The 21,823-nt window shown below is 46.8% G+C and overlaps 1 protein-coding gene across 2 annotated transcripts in view; it reads left to right on the top strand.

Annotated features, from left to right (window-relative positions):
- The window catches only part of CGA (glycoprotein hormones, alpha polypeptide), a 53,848-nt gene that overhangs the window by 23,469 nt on the left and 8,556 nt on the right, over window positions 1-21,823 (top strand). The window contains exon 1 of one of the 2 annotated variants that reach the window (XM_082248915.1): window positions 18,661-18,681. The exons of the other annotated variant lie outside the window; for it this stretch is intronic. The gene's annotated coding sequence lies outside the window, so the exon portion shown is untranslated. Of the gene's footprint in view, window positions 1-18,660; window positions 18,682-21,823 lie in introns of those variants that run through there. 2 annotated transcript variants of the gene reach the window in all.

Below are 21,823 nucleotides of genomic sequence, written 5' to 3'. Positions count from 1 at the left end.
TAGTAATTGGGGCCTAGTGTGGTTGTGTACGTGTGATATACATACACTTTTTTTGGATCATATTTTCTATTCCGCTATTTAATCAAAAACCTTTGGGGATCAGTTAAATTGGGGGATAGTCTGTGTTGGTACGTGTGAGAGAGATCCACCTTTCCAAGTTGTTGGGGTTCATCTCATACTTCTGAAGGTTTGAGGGTGCTGCCTGTTCCATACCCCCCCTACTCCTCATCTAGCCTTTTAGGGGTACAAACAATAGTAATTGGGGCCTAGTGTGGTTGTGTACGTGTGATATACATACACTTTTTTTGGATCATATTTTCTATTCCGCTATTTAATCAAAAACCTTTGGGGATCAGTTAAATTGGGGGATAGTCTGTGTTGGTACGTGTGAGAGAGATCCACCTTTCCAAGTTGTTGGGGTTCATCTCATACTTCTGAAGGTTTGAGGGTGCTGCCTGTTCCATACTCCCCCTACTCCTCATCTAGCCTTTTAGGGGTACAAACAATAGTAATTGGGGCCTAGTGTGGTTGTGTACGTGTGATATACATACACTTTTTTTGGATCATATTTTCTATTCCGCTATTTAATCAAAAACCTTTGGGGATCAGTTAAATTGGGGGATAGTCTGTGTTGGTACGTGTGAGAGAGATCCACCTTTCCAAGTTGTTGGGGTTCATCTCATACTTCTGAAGGTTTGAGGGTGCTGCCTGTTCCATACTCCCCCTACTCCTAGCCTTTTAGGGGTACAAACAATAGTAATTGGGGCCTAGTGTGGTTGTGTACGTGTGATATACATACACTTTTTTTGGATCATATTTTCTATTCCGCTATTTAATCAAAAACCTTTGGGGATCAGTTAAATTGGGGGATAGTCTGTGTTGGTACGTGTGAGAGAGATCCACCTTTCCAAGTTGTTGGGGTTCATCTCATACTTCTGAAGGTTTGAGGGTGCTGCCTGTTCCATACCCCCCCTACTCCTCATCTAGCCTTTTAGGGGTACAAACAATAGTAATTGGGGCCTAGTGTGGTTGTGTACGTGTGATATACATACACTTTTTTTGGATCATATTTTCTATTCCGCTATTTAATCAAAAACCTTTGGGGATCAGTTAAATTGGGGGATAGTCTGTGTTGGTACGTGTGAGAGAGATCCACCTTTCCAAGTTGTTGGGGTTCATCTCATACTTCTGAAGGTTTGAGGGTGCTGCCTGTTCCATACTCCCCCTACTCCTCATCTAGCCTTTTAGGGGTACAAACAATAGTAATTGGGGCCCAGTGTGGTTGTGTACGTGTGATATACATACACTTTTTTTGGATCATATTTTCTATTCCGCTATTTAATCAAAAACCTTTGGGGATCAGTTAAATTGGGGGATAGTCTGTGTTGGTACGTGTGAGAGAGATCCACCTTTCCAAGTTGTTGGGGTTCATCTCATACTTCTGAAGGTTTGAGGGTGCTGCCTGTTCCATACTCCCCCTACTTCTAGCCTTTTAGGGGTACAAACAATAGTAATTGGGGCCTAGTGTGGTTGTGTACGTGTGATATACATACACTTTTTTTGGATCATATTTTCTATTCCGCTATTTAATCAAAAACCTTTGGGGATCAGTTAAATTGGGGGATAGTCTGTGTTGGTACGTGTGAGAGAGATCCACCTTTCCAAGTTGTTGGGGTTCATCTCATACTTCTGAAGGTTTGAGGGTGCTGCCTGTTCCATACCCCCCCTACTCCTCATCTAGCCTTTTAGGGGTACAAACAATAGTAATTGGGGCCTAGTGTGGTTGTGTACGTGTGATATACATACACTTTTTTTGGATCATATTTTCTATTCCGCTATTTAATCAAAAACCTTTGGGGATCAGTTAAATTGGGGGATAGTCTGTGTTGGTAAGTGTGAGAGAGATCCACCTTTCCAAGTTGTTGGGGTTCATCTCATACTTCTGAAGGTTTGAGGGTGCTGCCTGTTCCATACTCCCCCTACTCCTCATCTAGCCTTTTAGGGGTACAAACAATAGTAATTGGGGCCCAGTGTGGTTGTGTACGTGTGATATACATACACTTTTTTTGGATCATATTTTCTATTCCGCTATTTAATCAAAAACCTTTGGGGATCAGTTAAATTGGGGGATAGTCTGTGTTGGTACGTGTGAGAGAGATCCACCTTTCCAAGTTGTTGGGGTTCATCTCATACTTCTGAAGGTTTGAGGGTGCTGCCTGTTCCATACTCCCCCTACTCCTCATCTAGCCTTTTAGGGGTACAAACAATAGTAATTGGGGCCCAGTGTGGTTGTGTACGTGTGATATACATACACTTTTTTTGGATCATATTTTCTATTCCGCTATTTAATCAAAAACCTTTGGGGATCAGTTAAATTGGGGGATAGTCTGTGTTGGTACGTGTGAGAGAGATCCACCTTTCCAAGTTGTTGGGGTTCATCTCATACTTCTGAAGGTTTGAGGGTGCTGCCTGTTCCATACTCCCCCTACTCCTAGCCTTTTAGGGGTACAAACAATAGTAATTGGGGCCTAGTGTGGTTGTGTACGTGTGATATACATACACTTTTTTTGGATCATATTTTCTATTCCGCTATTTAATCAAAAACCTTTGGGGATCAGTTAAATTGGGGGATAGTCTGTGTTGGTACGTGTGAGAGAGATCCACCTTTCCAAGTTGTTGGGGTTCATCTCATACTTCTGAAGGTTTGAGGGTGCTGCCTGTTCCATACCCCCCCACTCCTCATCTAGCCTTTTAGGGGTACAAACAATAGTAATTGGGGCCTAGTGTGGTTGTGTACGTGTGATATACATACACTTTTTTTGGATCATATTTTCTATTCCGCTATTTAATCAAAAACCTTTGGGGATCAGTTAAATTGGGGGATAGTCTGTGTTGGTACGTGTGAGAGAGATCCACCTTTCCAAGTTGTTGGGGTTCATCTCATACTTCTGAAGGTTTGAGGGTGCTGCCTGTTCCATACCCCCCCTACTCCTCATCTAGCCTTTTAGGGGTACAAACAATAGTAATTGGGGCCTAGTGTGGTTGTGTACGTGTGATATACATACACTTTTTTTGGATCATATTTTCTATTCCGCTATTTAATCAAAAACCTTTGGGGATCAGTTAAATTGGGGGATAGTCTGTGTTGGTACGTGTGAGAGAGATCCACCTTTCCAAGTTGTTGGGGTTCATCTCATACTTCTGAAGGTTTGAGGGTGCTGCCTGTTCCATACCCCCCCTACTCCTCATCTAGCCTTTTAGGGGTACAAACAATAGTAATTGGGGCCTAGTGTGGTTGTGTACGTGTGATATACATACACTTTTTTTGGATCATATTTTCTATTCCGCTATTTAATCAAAAACCTTTGGGGATCAGTTAAATTGGGGGATAGTCTGTGTTGGTACGTGTGAGAGAGATCCACCTTTCCAAGTTGTTGGGGTTCATCTCATACTTCTGAAGGTTTGAGGGTGCTGCCTGTTCCATACCCCCCCTACTCCTCATCTAGCCTTTTAGGGGTACAAACAATAGTAATTGGGGCCTAGTGTGGTTGTGTACGTGTGATATACATACACTTTTTTTGGATCATATTTTCTATTCCGCTATTTAATCAAAAACCTTTGGGGATCAGTTAAATTGGGGGATAGTCTGTGTTGGTACGTGTGAGAGAGATCCACCTTTCCAAGTTTTTGGGGTTCATCTCATACTTCAGAAGATTTGAGGGTGCTGCCTGTTCCATACTCCTCCTCCTACTGCTCAACCATCCTTTTAGGGGTACAAACAATAGTAGTTGGGGCCTAGTGTGGTGGTGTACGTGCGAGATACATACACTTTCTTTTTGATCATATTTTCTATTCCGCTATTCAATTAAAACCTTTGGGGATCAATTCAATTGCGAGATAGTCTGTGTCGGTACGTGTGAGATCCACCTTTCCAAGTTGTTGGGGTTCATCTCATACTTCTGAAGATTTGAGGGTGCTGCCTGTTCCATACTCCTGCTCCTACTGCTCAACCATCCTTTTAGGGGTACAAACAATAGTAATTGGGGCCTAGTGTGGTTGTGTACGTGCGAGATACATACACTTTTTTTGATCATATTTCCTATTCCGCTATTCAATAAAAACCTTTGAGGATCAATTGAATTGCGGGATAGTCTGTGTCGGTACGTGTGAGATCCACCTTTCCAAGTTTTTGGGGTTCATCTCATACTTCTGAAGATTTGAGGGTGCTGCCTGTTCCATACTCCTCCTCCTACTCCTCATCCATCCTTTTAGGGGTACAAACAATAGTAATTGGGGCCTAGTGTGGTTGTGTACGTGCGAGATACATACACTTTTTTTGATCATATTTCCTATTCCGCTATTCAATAAAAACCTTTGAGGATCAATTGAATTGCGGGATAGTCTGTGTCGGTACGTGTGAGATCCACCTTTCCAAGTTTTTGGGGTTCATCTCATACTTCTGAAGATTTGAGGGTGCTGTCTGTTCCATACTCCTCCTACTCCTCATCCATCCTTTTAGGGGTAGAAACAATAGTAATTGGGGCCTAGTGTGGTTTTGTACGTGCGAGATACATACACTTTTTTGGATCATATTTCCTATTCCGCTATTCAATAAAAACCTTTCTAGGGCAAGATCTTAAATTACAGAAATATGAGGAGACCGTCAAATAAGGGCCGTGGCCTGGGTCGTGGTGCTGCTGGTAGAGCTCCTGTTGCAAGGAGAGGACGTGGTCGATCTGTGCCAGCTACACGCACAAGTGAAACACCTTCCTCAAGTGTGAGTAGGCGACAGAACCTGCATCAGTATTTGGTAGGGCATCAAACGCCCCTAGAAGTGATGAGGCCAGAACAAGTTGAGGCGATAGTAGATTGGTTTGCTGCTGACAGTGCCTCCAGTTCCTTCACATTGTCTCCCACCCAGTCTACTGCAGAAAGGTCAGAGTTGGCACCTGCAGCCAATGTCCAACCGTCTTTCACCTCACCCCCTTGCAAATCAGGCCAGCAGTCTGAGCCCCAAGCCATACAGCAGTCTCTTATTCTTTTTGAGGACTCTGTCAGCAGGGTTTCCCAGGGCCATCCACCTAGCCCTGCCCCAGAAGTGGAAGAGATTGAGTGCAGCGATGCCCAACCACTTATTTCTCAAGATGAGTACATGCAAGGATCATCGCAGCACGTCTCCGATGATGACGAAACGCAGGTGCCAACTGCTGCGGCGTTCAGCATTGTGGAGACCGACAAGGAGGGCAGGGGTGAAGACTGGGTGGAAGATGATGTGGAGGACGATGAGGTCCTCGACCCCACATGGAATGAACGTCATGCAGGTGACCTGAGTAGTTTGGAGGAAGAGGCGGTGGTCGCACAGAGCCACCAGCACAGCAGAAGAGGGAGCAGGGTGCAGAAGCGGAGCGGCCGTGCCCTAGACACTACGCCCGCTACTGCCCAACGCAGCAAGGGAACGAGCGCACCAAAGTCAGCTCAAAGGAGTTCTCTAGCGTGGAAGTTCTTTAGAAAATGTGCTGATGACAGGACACGAGTGGTTTGCACCCTGTGCAATCAGAGCTTGAAGCGAGGCATAAACCTTCTCAACCTGAGCACAACCTGCATGATCAGGCATCTAAGTGCAAAGCACGAGCTGCAGTGGAGTACACACCTTCAAAACCAAGAAACGTCTCTGGCTCATCCTGCTTCCTCTTCTGCTGCAGTCTCGGCCGCTCCAGCCACATCTGTAGTGATACCGGCACCTGCCACCCCGCAAACAGACGATCTGTCAGCAACACCACCACCTGGGTCACCAACAACCATCTCCACAATGTCCCGTGGAAGCGTTCAGCTTTCCATCTCCCAAACACTTGAGAGGAAGAGGAAGTACCCCCCTACCCACCCGCGATCCCTGGCCCTGAATGCCAGCATTTCAAAATTATTGGCCTTTGAAATGCTGTCATTCCGTCTGGTGGAGACGCACAGTTTTAAAAACCTTATGTCGGTGGCTGTCCCACAGTACGTCGTGCCCAGCCGCCACTACTTTTCCAGGCAAGCCATCCCTTCCCTGCACAACCAAGTGGGGGAAAATATCAGGTGTGCACTGCGCAACGCCATCTGTGCCAAGGTCCACCTAACTACGGATACGTGGACCAGTAAGCACGGTCAGGGGCGTTATATCTCCCTAACGGCACACTGGGTAAATGCAGTGGCGGATGGGCCTGAGGCGGATAGCAATTTGGCGCATGTCCTTCCACCACCGAGGATTGCAGGGCGCTTCAGTTTGCCTCCTGTTCCTAACTCCTCCTACTCCGCTTCCTCATCCTCTACCGCCTCCTCATCCGGACAGCGTAACACCTTCACCACCAACTTCAGCACGGCCAGGGGTAAACGACAGCAGGCAGTTTTACAACTTGCCTGTTTGGGGGACAAACCACACACCGCGCAGGAGTTGTGGAGGAGCATGGAACAGCAGACAAATGAGTGGTTGCTGCCAGCGAGCCTCAAGCCCGGCCTGGTGGTGTGCGATAACGGGCGAAATCTCATAGCAGCTCTGGGCCTAGCCGGTTTGACGCACATCCCTTGCCTGGCGCATGTGCTGAATTTGGTGGTGCAGAGGTTCCTTAAAAACTACCCCGATATGTCAGAGCTGCTGCAGAAAGTGCGGGCCGTTTGTGCGCACTTTCGGCGTTCTCACCCTGCTGCTGCTCGCCTGGCAGCGCTGCAGCGTAACTTCGGCCTTCCCGCTCACCGCCTCATATGTGACGTGCCCACAAGGTGGAACTCCACCTTGCACATGCTGGAAAGACTGTGCGAGCAGCAGCAGGCCATAGTGGAGTTTCAGCTGCAGCACGCACGCGTGAGTCGCTCTGCGGAACAGCACCACTTCACCACCAATAACTGGGCCTCCATGCGAGACCTGTGTGCCTTGTTGCGCTGTTTTGAGTACTCCACCAACATGGCCAGTGGCAATGACGCCGTTCTCAGCTTAACTATCCCACTTCTATGCCTCCTTGAAAAAACAATTCGGGCGATGATGGAAGAGGATGTGGCACAGGATGAGGAGGAGGAGGAGGATGAAGAGGTAACATTTCCAAGGCTTTCAGGGCAGTCATTCGCAAGGGGCTCCGAGGGTGGGTTCCTGCACACGCAAACGCCAGGGACGCAATTGTCCAGCAGGGGCACAGTTCTGGAGGATGAGGAGGATGAGGAGGAGGAGGAGCTGGAGGAGGAGATGGAACCATGTTCACAGCAGGGTGGCACCCAGGCCAGCTCATGGCCATCACTGGTGCGTGGCTGGGGGGATACAGAGGACACGGACGATACACCTCCCACAGAGGACAGCCTTTCGTTGCCTCTGGGCAGCCTGGCACACATGAGCGATTACATGCTGCAGTGTCTCCACAACGACCGCCGAGTTGCCCACATTCTAACTTGTGCTGATTACTGGGTGGCCACGCTGCTGGATCCCCGTTACAAGGACAACGTGCCGTCCTTAATTCACTCACTGGAGCGCGATCGCAAGATGCGCGAGTACAAGCGCACGCTGGTAGACGCCATGCTGCTGGCATTCCCATCTGACAGCGGGGCCACAGTGGAAGCACAAGGCAGAGGAGGAGGAGGAGGAGGTCGCCAACGCAACCAGGGCACCGCCAGCACCTCAGAAGGCAGGGTTAGCATGGCCGAAATGTGGAAAAGCTTTGTCAGCACGCCACAACAAACAGCAGCACCAACAGCTCAGATGGAACGTCTTAGCAGGAGGCAGCATTTTACCAACATGGTGGAGCAGTATGTGTGCACACGCCTACATGTAGTGAATGACGGGTCTGCCCCCTTCAACTTCTGGGTCTCCAAATTGGGCACATGGCCTGAGCTTGCCCTTTACGCCTTGGAGGTGCTGGCGTGCCCTGCAGCCAGTGTATTATCTGAACGGGTATTTAGCACGGCTGGGGGCGTTATAACAGACAAGCGCAGCCGCCTGTCCAGAGACAATGTGGACAAGCTCACGTTCATTAAAATGAACCAGGCATGGATCCCACGGGACTTTTCCGTACCTTATGCAGAATAGCAATGGATACCGACCTTACCCACCCATTGTTCCATTTTTGCTCTTTCTCACTCTTTTGGGGTGTACCCTCATTTAAAATTTTTGAAAAGAAGCAGTGTTGGCTACCTCGTCCTCCTCCTCAGGGCCAGATTAATGTAGGGGCTATTGGAGCTGCAGCTCCAGGCCCCTACCTTTTATATAGGCCCCGGGTTGGCCATATTCACTGTTACCGCTCTTCTGTCACTTGTAAACACAGAAGTCTGGCTTCTATGCTCGCTTCCCCAGGCAGCACCCTCAGAACCTCCCCACACAGCGTGAAGGCCGGACAAGGAGGGACAGTTGGCGATGCATGGATGTGTTTATGGGCTTCAGAGACAGCATCCCATGTTGAATTAGGCATGCATGGCTGCACCCTTCCTCCTCTGGGTGCATGGCAAGGCATGGCCCTTAAGGCCCTTCAAAATCCTCAGCACCAAGCCCATGATGCTGTTAATCCGGCCCTGGTCCTCCTCCACCGCCGCTTCCACCTACACCGCCCATAGGTGTGCGCAGCCTATTGCATTAAGGTGTGCACCCCAAAGTTGAAATACACATGCATGTGTTTGCCAGCAGGGAGAGTAATGTATCGGGGCCATGTACCTGTAGGCAAGGAGAAATAGAGCAGAGCAGGTCCCAGGGAGATCTTTCCCATCTCCTCACTGGCAATGCTATGTGCCCTAGGTGATTAGGGTGTGCCCAGGCACACCCAGCACACCCTGTGCGCACGCCTATGTCACCGCCACATCCACCACCACCTCAACCTCCCTCCTACTCCATATGGGCCTCGTCCTTCAGAGATGAAGAAGAACATTGTTTTATTTTTCTGTTTTTTTTTGTTGTTTTAAGTTATTTCCCTATCCACATTTGTTTGCAGAGCACTTGCCATGCTCTTAATTACGTTTTGCTGCCATTTGCAGCACTCTAGCCCTTTCCTTTGGTGTTTTAGAGCCATTTTAGTGCCTTAAAGTTCGGGTCCCCATTGACTTCAATGGGGTTCGGTGTCCGGGAAAAGTTCGGTAAAAGTCCGGGACACGGACCCGGACTTTTTTTTAAAGTTCGGCCGAACCCGTCGAACACGGACATCTAGGTGTCCGCTCAACCCTAGTTGCAAGGTCTCGGGTGTGAATGGGGACCAGGTGCGTTAAATTTGGTGTTATCGCTCTCACACTGGTCACTGGAAGTTCAACATGGCACTTAATGGCAAAGAACTCTCTGAGGATCTGAAAAAAAAATTGTTGCTCTACATAAAGATGGCCTAGGCTATAAGACGATTGCCAAGACCCTGAAACTGAGATGCAGCACTTTGGGAAATATACATATGAGTGCTGTCAGCATTGCTGCAGAGGTTGAAGAGGTGGGGGTCAGCCTGTCATTGCTCAGACCATACGCTGCACACTGCATCAAATAGGTCTGCATAGCTGTCGCCCCAGAAGGAAGCCTCTTCTAAAGATGATTCACAAGAAAGCCCATAAACAGTTTGCTGAAGACAAGCAGACTGAGGACAAGGATTACTGGAAGCATGTCCTGTGGTCTGATGAGACCAAGATGAACTTATTTGGTTCAGATGGTGTCAAGCGTGTGTGGGGGCAATCAGGTGAGGAGCACAAAGTCAAGTGTGTCTTACCTACAGTCAAGCATAGTGGCGGGAGTGTCATGGTCTATGGCTGCATGTGTGCTGCCGGCACTGGGAAGTTACAGTTCATTGAGGGAACCATAAATGCCAACATGTACTGTGACATACTGAAGCAGAGCATGATCCCCTCCCTTCAGAGACTGGGTCGAAGGGCAATATTCCAACATGATAACGATCCCAAACACACCTCCAAGATGACCACTACCTTGCTAAAGAAGCTAAGGGTAAAGGTGATGGACTGGCCAAGCATGTCTCCAGTCTAAACCCTATTGAGCAGAGCTGCTGTTAGAAATCACGGGGCCCCATACAGCTTACCAGACAGGGCCCCTTTTCCCCGGCCGAAAGTGACAGGACAGATTTATCAGTCCCTTTCTCTGTAGCCTCAGCTGTATAGATGAATGAATAGGAAGTGCTCTGAGGTTTCCTGCTCATTCGCTAACTGAAGGATAGTAAACACAGTTAACTATGTATCAGTGTCAAAAGGACACAGGAGTGAGTGGTACCGATCGCTCATTTGTTCATTCAGGAATGGAAGAGACCAGTAAATGACATATTTACCTTCCCCTTCCCCCACTCTCTATCTTGAGCCCCTGTGTGCCCACAGCAGAGAGGAGAGGAGTAGGAAGAGGGAGTAGGAAGAAGAGAAGCTGCAAGAGGAGGCAGAAGAGTATCACTGTCTGCAATAAGACAGCACAGCTGGACCTCCTGCTCAGCAGGTGCCTGGGCCCCCCTTTTGAACTAATTGGGCCCGAGCCCAGTACAGGAGAGCTGGCTGTACTGCCTTATCAGCGGCCCTGCTATTGAGCATCTGTGGGCATCCTCAAATTGAAGGTGGAGCAGTGCAAGTTTTCTAACATCCACCAGCTCTGTGATGTCCTCATGGAGGAGTGGAAGAGGTCTCCAGTGGCAACCTGAGAAGCTCTGGTGAACTCCATGCCCAAGAGGGTTAAGGCAGAGCTGGAATATAATGGTTGCTACACAAAATATTGACACTTTGGGCCCAATTTGGACTTTTACTTCTTTAGTGTTGTCACATGAAAAGATATAATAAAATATTTACAAAAATGTGAGGGGTGTACTCACTTTTGTGAGATACTGTATACAGTATATATGTTAGCACCCTGGCATGTCCTCAACCTCTGGGCAATGAGCAGCTTCCTAGGTCTTCTTGTTTTTAATATGGCTTTCTGTAAACACTAGCTAGGGTACAAAGTTTTGTGTTTACAATCAAGGCTGAAGAGATTACAGAGACAGAGAGGCTGAGGGAGGCTGTTGGTTGCCCTTAACCACTTTACCACCGGAGGATTTTGCTGTCTTCCGTCCAGGCCACTTTTTGCGATTCGGCGCTGTGCGACTTCAACTGACAATTGCGCGGTCGTGCGACGCCGTACCCAAACGAAATTTACGTCCTTTTTTTCCCACAAACAGAGCTTTCTTTTGGTGGTATTTGATCACCTGTGCGATTTTTACTTTTTGCGCTATAAACAAAAAAAGAGCGTTTATTTTGAAAAAATAACAATATTTTTAACATTTTTTTTAAATGAAATTCCCCCCAAAAAAGATGTAAAAACCAATTTTTTAAAAAATTTTTGGCCAATTTGTTTTCTGCTACCTATGTTTGGTAAAAAAAATCGCAATAAGCGTATTTTGATTGGTTTGCGCAAAAGTTATTGCGTTTACTAACAAAGGGAAAGATTTCTGTCATTTTTGGTGTTTTTTTTTTTAACGCATAATGGCGGCGATCTGCGATTTTTTTTGTGGGACTGCGACATTGCGGCGGACAGATCGGACCCTTGACTGACATTTTTGACACTTTTGGGGGTACCAGTGACATTACTGCAGTAATCAGTGCTATATATATGCACTGTTACTGTAAAAATGACACTGGCAGGGAAGGGGTTAATTTTATTGGAGAGGGAGGGGTTAATGTATGTCTGGTGCTTACTGACGTGTAGGGGGGGGAGGTGACTGAGTGAGTCATGGACAGATCGGATGTCCAGCTATGCTGAACACTCCGATCTGTCACTCCCTGTCACTATGGAGATCCGTCCGCTTGTGTTTACACAGGCGGGCGGATCTCCACACTAGATCCCCGGCGATCGGGGCAGAGCAGCGGCGATCGCCGCTGCTCCTCCCCTGGCCCGACTCCCGCTGTGAATGAAAACAGCGGGAGCGAGCCTCCGGCGGCGCGCAAGCGCCGCCCAGAAGGGGGAGTGTCTGACGACGTTAATACTACGTCGTCAGACGATAACGAACCACTCTGCCGCAGTAGTATTACCGCGAGCAGACGTAAAGTGGTTAAAGGACCCCCTTATCGGGGGTTACCTCAGGCTGGGAGCCCAGGAAAGCTGGCCTGAGAGGATCCTACCACAGGAGGTGGTGGAGGGATTCAGACCAGAGAGGCAGCGGGAAGGAGCAAGCAGAGACAGTGAGTAGATCAGCACTCGGCAGGGACAGACAAAGAGTGAGACTGCCAGCTGTAGCAGGTTGCTCTTGAAGACCACAGTATGCAAAGTCTTCCTCTAACCTTGCCCTGAAAGATCTCCATGTGAAGTGTGCCAGTCAAGAGGACTAGGGAAAGTAAGTAGCCAGATGGGCTGGTATCTTTTGCAGTGGTAGCACTGGACTCAGAGTCTACAGGAAGACAGAAGGTGTTGCTGTTCACTCCACAATGTGCTACTTCATCCACAAAGGTAAAGGATGTTCCTAGCCTGTAATGGGCTGTTGCTGAATTAACTAAAGAGACTGTTATATTCCCTGGATTAACCACTTGGCGCCCACGCTATTTCCGAAAGACAGCTAGAGCATGGGCTTAAAATGCAGGGAGGGTGTACATGAACGTCCTCTTGTTCTTGCGCTGCCTGCAAGCCCCAGGGAAGCAGCGCGCCCATTGGGACTCTAGTGATCACAGTTCAGGGTAAAGGGCCAATCACAGCAGGCCCTTTTCCACTTGATCAGCTGTCAGCCTATTAAAGCGGAGTTCCACCCTGGGAAAGCTTTTTTTAATAAAAATACCCCCGGGACAGTTAGGGCTAGTACATTCCACAATGGCTAGCCTCTGATCTGTCACGGGTTGAACTTACCTTTTAGAAAAAATACTTACCTTGAAAAAGTATTGTCCAGCGCTGCCATTTCAGGTGTGGGCAGCTTGAAGCCACCGCGATCCTCTTCTGTGTCCTCTTCTTTTCTGAGCATGCCCAGTCTTGCAAATCTGCTGTCTGTCGGCCGAATTCTGTACTGACTGGCGAACAATCGGCCGCTCTGGTGTCGGCATACAAAAATTTTAATGCTTGCACAACAGATTCTTTTCGGCGAAAGGGCTGTCGGAAGCATCATACTAACAAGCCCAAAATCGCCCGAACGGTCGTCGGCCGAATCTTTTCGGCCGACAATCTGCACGTGTGTACGGGCCTTAACATACACATACGTGGTATCCCTACGATCGCCAGGAGCAGTAGAATTTTTTTATTTTAGGTTGTTCTTTGGTGATAGCTTATGGTAGTAGCAAGAAATATACAGTTACATTTTTTTTTTTACTGTTTTAGGGCACTTTTCCTTAGATAATAAAAATAATTTGGGAGATACCCATTACCATTTACCACCAAATGAAAGCCTAATTTGTCCTGAAATATCAAAAGTATAATCCACCTGGATGCACAAAGTAGTTGTGGTGATATATACGGTTTTACTAACACACGTCAAAGTTGCAAAATTGGCCTTGGGCATTAAGATTTCTTTTGCCCTTAGGTGGAAGGGGTTTATAATGCTGTCCAATGTACATTATACAGTATATTCATTCTGGAACAGCTGAATAAGATGCTAAATATTGCTACCACAAGAGAGATTGAAATTTCTTTTCCCTCACTGAGCTGGTACAATTTGGTGCCAGTGAAAAGGTGCATGTAGATGGGTAGAATCAGGGTACAGAAGTGGATAGTTGGGTCACAGAAGAGGGTATAGTAAAAATAGTTTGGGAGGTTAGCCCTGAACTCTCACACCCTACAGAAAATGCTGTTTACTAATATTAAGGCAGTAAAGTTCAGTAGTAGCAATTCTGCAGCAGACTATGTCCTCAAGCCTAAAAGGAGTGGCAGAGAGATCTGGTATTAGGCAGATCTGCCTCCTTGACAAAAATTTGAAATAGTGTGTTGTCTTCTATGCATGTTGGGTTGGCATACTGCAAACTGAGTAGACAGATGCAGTGGCGGCTGGTGCTCAAAATTTTTTTGGGGGGCGCAAACAGAAAAATGTAATAGGCATTACTTTGCGGCAAAAAAACGCTGTAGATAATTGCGTGACTTTGAGGTCGCAAAAGTGTGAAAGGGGCCTTCAGTAAATAAGGTATACTGTGCCCCCTTTCAATGCAGAGTGACCAGCGTGCCCCCTTTCAATGCAGAGAGACCAGCGTGCCCCCTTTCAATGCAGAGAGACCAGAGTGCCCCCTTTCAATGCAGAGAGACCAGAGTGCCCCCTTTCAATGCAGAGAGACCAGCGTGCCCCCTTTCAATGCAGAGAGACCAGAGTGCCCCCTTTCAATGCAGAGAGACCAGCGTGCCCCCTTTCAATGCAGAGAGAGCAGCGTGGCCCCTTTCAATGCAGAGAGACCAGCGTGCCCCCTTTCAATGCAGAGAGACCAGCGTGCCCCCTTTCAATGCAGAGAGACCAGCGTGCCCCCTTTCAATGCACAGTGACCAGCGTGCCCCCTTTCAATGCACAGTCACCAGCGTGCCCCCTTTCAATGCACAGTGACCAGTGTGCCCCCTTTCAATGCACAGTGACCAGCGCGCCCCCTTCAATGCAGTGACCAGCGTACATGCCCCTTTCAATGCAGTGACCAGCGTACATGCCCCATTTCAATGCAGTGACCAGCGTACATGCCCCCTTTCAATGCAGTGACCAGCGTACATGCCCCCTTTCAATGCAGTGACCAGCATACATGCCCCCTTTCAATGCAGAGACCAGCGTACATGCCCCTTTCAATGCAGTGACCAGCGTACATGCCCCCTTTCAATGCAGTGACCAGCGTACATGCCCCCTTTCAATGCAGTGACCAGCATACATGCCCCCTTTCAATGCAGTGACCAGCGTACATGCCCCCTTTCAATGCAGGGACCAGCATACATGCCCGCTTTCAATGCAGTGACCAGCGTACATGCCCCCTTCAATGCAGAGACCAGCATGCGTGCGTGCCCCCTTCAATGCAGTGTGCCCCCCCCCCAGGCCAGTGCACTTACCTGGAGCCCTGGGCCGCGGGCAGCGGCTTCTCTTCAATACCGGCGGCGGCTTCTCCTCACTGTGTCCCCCGGCGGCGCATCTCCACTCTTCTCGAGTCCTCCCGCTCCCGCCTCCTCCTCGGCCAATGGCATAGGGTTTGCCTTGCGACCAATCAGGAAGATGGTATTAAACTGGCTTCCTGATTGGCCAGGAGGAGGATCGTGTGACAATCGCGAATTTTCATTCGCTATTGTCACACAATGGGTGGGCTCGGGGCGCACTGTTCTGCGCCCCGGGACCACCTTTTGCATCACCCTATTAGAGCCTCTGGCTCTAATCAGGTGATTTAAAAAAAAAAAAAACATTAAGCTCCATGTGTCCGGCGTCCCTGCATGCAGATTAGGGGGCCGGACGCATGGATGGGGGGCGACGCCCCTGCGCCCTCAATACACCGGCCGACACTGGACAGATGGCTGGGAGGGGTTAGAAATGAACTAGTTGTTACCACTTGCCTACCAGCCTCCGTAGTTATACGGCAGCAGGTCGGCTCTGTTACATAAAACAACGTACCTGTACATAGCTTAGTGTAGCAGTTAGTGAGGGTGCGTGCACGCACCGATTGGCTAGAGGGGGAACCAATCAGCAGGTAGACCGCTGTTCTATCAGTGATGAACACAGGGATTCTGTGTTCCTTCTATTTAGGAGCACAGGTTTCTTTGTTCAGCCAGTGAGCCCATCCCCCACACAGTTAGAAAGCATCCCCTATGCACACATTTAACCCTTTGATTGCCCCTGGTGTTAACCCCTTCCCTGCCAGTGTCATTAGTACAGTAACAGTGCATATTTTTAGCATTGATTACTGTAGTGATGTCACTGGTCCCCCCAAAAATGTCAGGTGTCCAAACTGTCCGCCGCAATGTCGCAGTCCTGCTAAAAATCGCTGATCGCCGCCATTACTAGTAACAAATAAATAAATAAAAATGACATAAATCTCCCCAGTTAGTAGATGCAATAACTTTTGCGCAAACCAATCAATATACACTATTGGGATTTTTTTTTTTACCAAAAATATGTAGCAGAATACATATTAGCCTAAAATTAGGAAAAGGAAATATATTTTTTAATTTATTTTATTGGGAATGTGTTATAGCAAGTGAAAAATATTGTTTTTTTTTTTTTTTTTCAGAATTGTCGCTCTTTTTTTGTTTATAGTGCAAAAAAAAAAAAAAAAATCGCAGAGGTAACCAAATGCTACCAAAAAAAGCTCTATTTGTGGGGAAAAAAGGACATACATTTTTTTTGGGTACAGCGTCGCATGACCCTGCAATTGTCAGTTAAAGTAACGCAGTGCCGTATCGCAAAATATGGTCTGGTCAGGGGGTAAAACCTTCGGGTCCTTAAGTGGTTAAAGTACACCTCAAAATAAATTAGGTATATACACTCTAAGAAAAACAGCCTGATGGACAAAGGAAAGCATATTAAAGCAGAACTCTAAGCACCACCATATATGTCTATTTAAAGCAGACCTTCCATATATATAGCCTTCCAGACCTCCCCCACCTGTCCAAAAATAATAAGCTACAAACATTTTTTTTTTTTTTTTAATTTACATAAAAGACACTGACCTTGTTCCTGGCTTCTGATGCTTCCAGGAGGCATGTGTAATCTCAACTCACTGCTGTCTTCTGGACACTCTAAACAAGAATCCACTAATGCAATTGGCTGAGATGCATTCTCATGGAGCTTCGAGTGCCCAGCTGTCCCCGGAGAGAGCAGTACTGAAGTATTGGAAGACAGGACTGGGTTTTTAATATATTTTTTTTTTAGCTAATTTTCTTTGGGCAGTTGGGGGCTTGATAGAAAAGTTTCATTTTTGATTGAAGGTCTACTTTATAGTGTATCTATGGTGAATATTTAAAGTGGGATTTTACCCATAAAAACTAAAAAAAAAAAAAAAAAATGTTCTTTAACAAGGAACATTTTACATTCACAATGCTACCAAAGTTAGTGTGTGCTGTAAATTGACCCCAGCATTGTTCCTGTTTCTTCTTGCCAGAAGCTGCCATTTTAGTGAAGCCCAGAGCCCCAGAACAACAGTAAATCATTAGACTGTCAGCAGATTGACCTCTACAAATTCGGCACAGTGCCTGAAAATAGAGAACAACTAAGCATGTGAAGAGCAGGTGAGACAGCGTATTACTGAATTTTAAACAGTTTAGGCACTTATTTTTAATGTTTTACATAGCTATATCTGAAAACGAAACCAGCCTGAAGTGATCTAGCAGGACTTGATTTTCTGACTGATGTTCTACTTTAAATTCAAATATTCATTTTCACATTGGATTTTAAAACATTTTTGCCTGCTCCTATTAATCTGAACAGTCTTAAAATTTGAAAATATTTTTGAAGTATCGCACATATTTTTTTGCATGACGCATTTGCACTATGCCCTGTAAGTAGGGGCTGCAGTGTCATAGAATTCATAGAGCGTGCCTTCTGAACTATAGAGGTGCTGAGAGGAAGAGTTTCAGGAGTCGTAATCAGCAAACTAAACACACCATATCATCATTGCTTGCTGGCAGGTACCATGGGATATGTCGTTTGTTTTTAACTCGTATTTTTTATTAAAAGTATTTTTTTTTTTATTCAAGAAAGAACACATACAACATCTTATCACGTTTTACATGTTATAAATTTTCACACTCTCCTTCTCCATGCCTAGCACCAGCTCTTTCTGTATGGAGCTGCCAGCTACCGGCCAGGCACAGAGGGGGCACTGTCTTAAGGCGCTAGCATGTGGGTTGCTCAGCGTTCCGCACACTAGCAGCTGACCCCTCCTGCATTCTCCTTTAGGCCCCTTTCACACAGGCGGACTGTTCAGATCCCCCTGTCAGTTTTTTTGGCGGATCTAAACGGTCACCCCATGCATCTCTATGGGGCATCGGAGACATGTCTGCTGACATCCGATCTGTCAAATCTGGACAGATGGAAACCCTATTTTCCATCCGTCCAGCGGATCGGATGAGAATGGACAGACGGCCCGTTCCCATCCAATTCCCCCATAGAGATGCATGGGGACCTGACAGCTCTGTGTCCGCACACAGCACTGAGAACAGCTTTCATCCTCCTGCTCAGCGGGGGATCAGAAGATCAATCCCCCGCTGAGAAAAACGGAGTCCGTCCGACGGACTCCATGTGTGAAAGAGCCCTTAGTGTTTTTCTGTTCCTCTTGTTATCCGTGTTCCTATTTCTCCCAGCTTGTTTCCAGTCCTGCTCCTAGTGTGTCCCAGTTTGTTTCCAGCTTTGCTCCTGGTGTGTCTCAGTTTGTTTCCTACCTTGCTCCCAGTGTACCCCAGCTTATTTCCTACCTTGCTCACACCCATTGGGTCCCAGCTTGTTTCCTAACTTGCTCCCAGTGTGCCTCAGCTTGGTTCAAGCCTTGTATCCCTCCACCTGTATCCTGCTCTTGTCACACCATGCACTTCTACCTGCATTCCGTCTTCCTTCACCTCCGTGTCTCCCTTTGCACTGCAGTTTGTTACTTGCTTCTCTGCATCAGTCTGTTTCTCATGTGAGTTCCAGCCAGTCTTATTACTTTCACATGTGCACTCCCAGTCTGTATCTCTTTTTTGTCTTTCAGTGTATTCCTATGCTCTCTGGCTGTTTTCTCTGTACCCTGCTGTCTGATGAGTCTAGTGCCTTCACCTGCTCTTGGTTGCAGCCTGCTCAGATCATCTGCAGCTCAACATCTCCACCTCTGGGAGCTCTGGTGACGACTAGGCAGCATTTTAGAGGGAGAGAAAACACAGTGCCTTCTAAGTGCAGCAGAATGGTGATTTAATAGAAGTTTAAAAAAACGTACTCACAAGTGTAAGCTTATTAAAAGCATGTAGTCTACATATGGGCGTCTGGCATCGCGATCATGGGGGTCCTTTGTAACGGTCTCCCTGCTGGCTCTCACGGTATAGGGGATTCTCTGGTGGTTGCCACAGTATCCAGGATCTGTGGAATGCACGGGGAGTAGGCACAGGCAGACCGTCAGCATTTTAGACTCTGCACCTAAAGCTGATTACACACTATCCAACTTTTGTGGTTAGATTTCCTTCAGATTTACCTTTTCTATGTAGTGCAAGGGCCTGCCAGATTGCATACAAATTGAAAGTGTTTAGGTTTGACCTCATATTATATGGTTTTGGTAAATCTAAAGGAAAAAGTCTTCAGAAAATCTTATAGTGTGTGTGGCCCATTAGCCCTTTTCAGGGCTCTCACCACTGCTAAAAAAAGCAGCTGAGCACGTCTTTGTGTCCACTCTGGCTTTTGCCATCATCCACCTAACTGCTACACTTAGTTCTAGTCAGCCACTCTGCCTCTGGTGGTTGCAGATTCCTAAGTCCTAAGTATATATCCTAGCCTAATCCTTAATTGCAAATTTAGTTCTTGTTAATTATTACAATAGGTTTTTATACAAAGCTGCCAGATAAACAGAAATAACAGTTTGATATGCTAAGAAAGACCTTTCTGTTCACATATATTTATGTAGGTAAGCACACACATAATGCGGCAGGGTAAGTAACATTGTCACAGAAATCCAAATATATGGACCCAAATAACTTTTATTTGGACTCTACTGACAGTAACTTCACAATTTTCACCTGACCAAGTTTAATAGTCTATCTGCAATTAATCTCAAAGGAGATAACCCTAGTACTACCAACTAAGGGTCCTATGTTTTGTTAAATTTGTGTGGACAGCCTCTGTGCTGAAAGGTTCATTTTTGTATTAGTAATAAAGAGTTAAAGTGGTTCTAAAGGCTCAAGGTTTTTTAACTTCATGCATTCTGCCCATGAAGGTAAAAAAACCTTTTCTATTCAACGGTCCCCCAGCTCCCCCTGATACTTACCTGAGCCCCATCGCGATCCAGCGTTGTGCATGAGATCCTTCGGCTCTCCGAAGACACTCCCACTTCATTGGCTAAGACAGCACTGGGAGTCATTGGCTCCCACTGCTCTCAATCACAGCCAGTGGGGTGAGAGAGGAGGCGGGGCCGAGCCGCGACTTTGTGTGTGAATGGACACGCAGAGCAGCGGCTTGGGAGCAAGCCTGCTTGGGTGCCCCATTGCAAGCTGATAGCTCTAGGGACACTCAGCAGGAGGGAGAGGTCAGGAGCAACAGCAGGGGACCCAAGAAGAGGAAGACCAAGGCTGCTCTGTGCAAAACTACTACACAGAGCAGGTAAGTAGGACATGTTTATTATATTTAAAAAAAAAAAAAGAATTGCCTTTATTATTTATTTCACCTTATTTTTCCATTCTATGATTGTTAGTGGATGGACAGACAATCAATATTTAACAATTAATTTACGAGCTATGAAGAGTAGTCTAGCCACCTGGGCATATACCACCAGGAGGAAGGCTACCTTGCCTAGCAGATAAAAGCTGGCCATAGATGGATCAAATCTTGGCTAGTTCAGCAGTAGGGACTGGCCAAGATTCGATCCATCTATGCGAAAGGCTGGTTGTACCCAAGTTGGTCCATCAAATGGCTTGGGTACAACCAGCATGTCTGATTTCTAGCATGCGACTATTGACAACGACTATAGCCACTAGCAGTAATCACTGTGTACTTATGGAAGGGACAGCTCCCTGTGCCCAACCCCCCCCCCCCCCCACCGCTGGGAGAACACAATTGCTCCACAGGAGAGATTCCACCATCAACACTCACTGTGTTGATGCGGGCATCGAGCGATTTTCTTTTAGGTTGCAGGAAAGAAAATTGCATTATCTATGGCCAGCTTAAGTATACAGACAAGTGGGTCCAACAGTATTGCAAGGTGAAAGATATTATTAATGATGGTAATAACTGCTTCCCAATAGTGGAATAGCTTAGGACATCTCTATAACATATTAATAAGATCTGCATTATCATTATGGTACCTGATGCAGTTTAGGGTGTCTCTATGACCCCACTTTTACAATTTCTGTGAGGTGCAATAGACTCTAAAGGATAAATTATTAAATCAGACATTGGGTAGTTGAAAGGAATACTATAGATACTGCTGCGGCTATACTGGTTCATAAATGAAAACAGAAGCGCCAAGGGAAATGGCGGTTTTGCACAGAGCAGCCCCAATCCTCCTCTTCTTGGGTCCCTTGCCGGCGCTCTTGGCCCCTCCCTCCTGCTGAATGCCCCCAGAGCAAGCAGATGGCAATGGGGCACCCAAGCAGGTTCGTTCCCGAGTCGCGGCTCTGCGTGTCCTTTCACACACAGAGCCACGGCTCGGCCCTGCCCCCCTCTCTCCTCATTGGTTCACTGGCTGTGATTGACAGAAGCAGGAGCCAATGGCTCCTTCTGCTGTCTCAGCCAATGAGGAGGGAAAGTCCCCAGAAAGCGAGGCTCTTGTGCACAATGCTGAATAGAGGTGGGGTTCAGGTAAGAATTGGGGGGGCTGCTGCACAGAGAAGGTTTTTTTAGAATGCATGAAGGTAAAAAACCTTGAGCCTTTAGAAAACCACTTTAATTCCTAATTACTAATACAATAATTAACCATTCATCACAGAGGCTGCTCACACAAACTTAACAAAACATAGGATCATTGGTTGGCGGTACCAGAAGGTAAAAAATATTGAGCCTTTAGAACCACTTTAACTCTTTATTACTAATACAAAAATGTACCTTTCATCACAGAGGCTGCTCACACAAACTTAACAAAACATAGGACCATTGGTTGGCCGTACTGGAAGGTAAAAAGTAGAAAGGTAAAAAATCATGAGCCTTTAGAACCACTTTAACTCTTTATTACTAATACAAAAACAAACTTTTAATCACAGAGGCTGTTCACACAAATGTAATAAAACATAGGACCAATGGTTGGCGGTACTGGAAGGTGAAAAACCTTGAGCCTTTAGAACCAC

Source organism: Pelophylax lessonae (genome assembly GCF_965119305.1).
Source record: "Pelophylax lessonae genome assembly, chromosome: 3".
Taxonomy (NCBI): Eukaryota; Metazoa; Chordata; class Amphibia; order Anura; family Ranidae; genus Pelophylax; species Pelophylax lessonae.
Note: the sequence above shows the minus strand (reverse complement) of the source record. Positions and strands in the feature narration are given on the sequence as shown.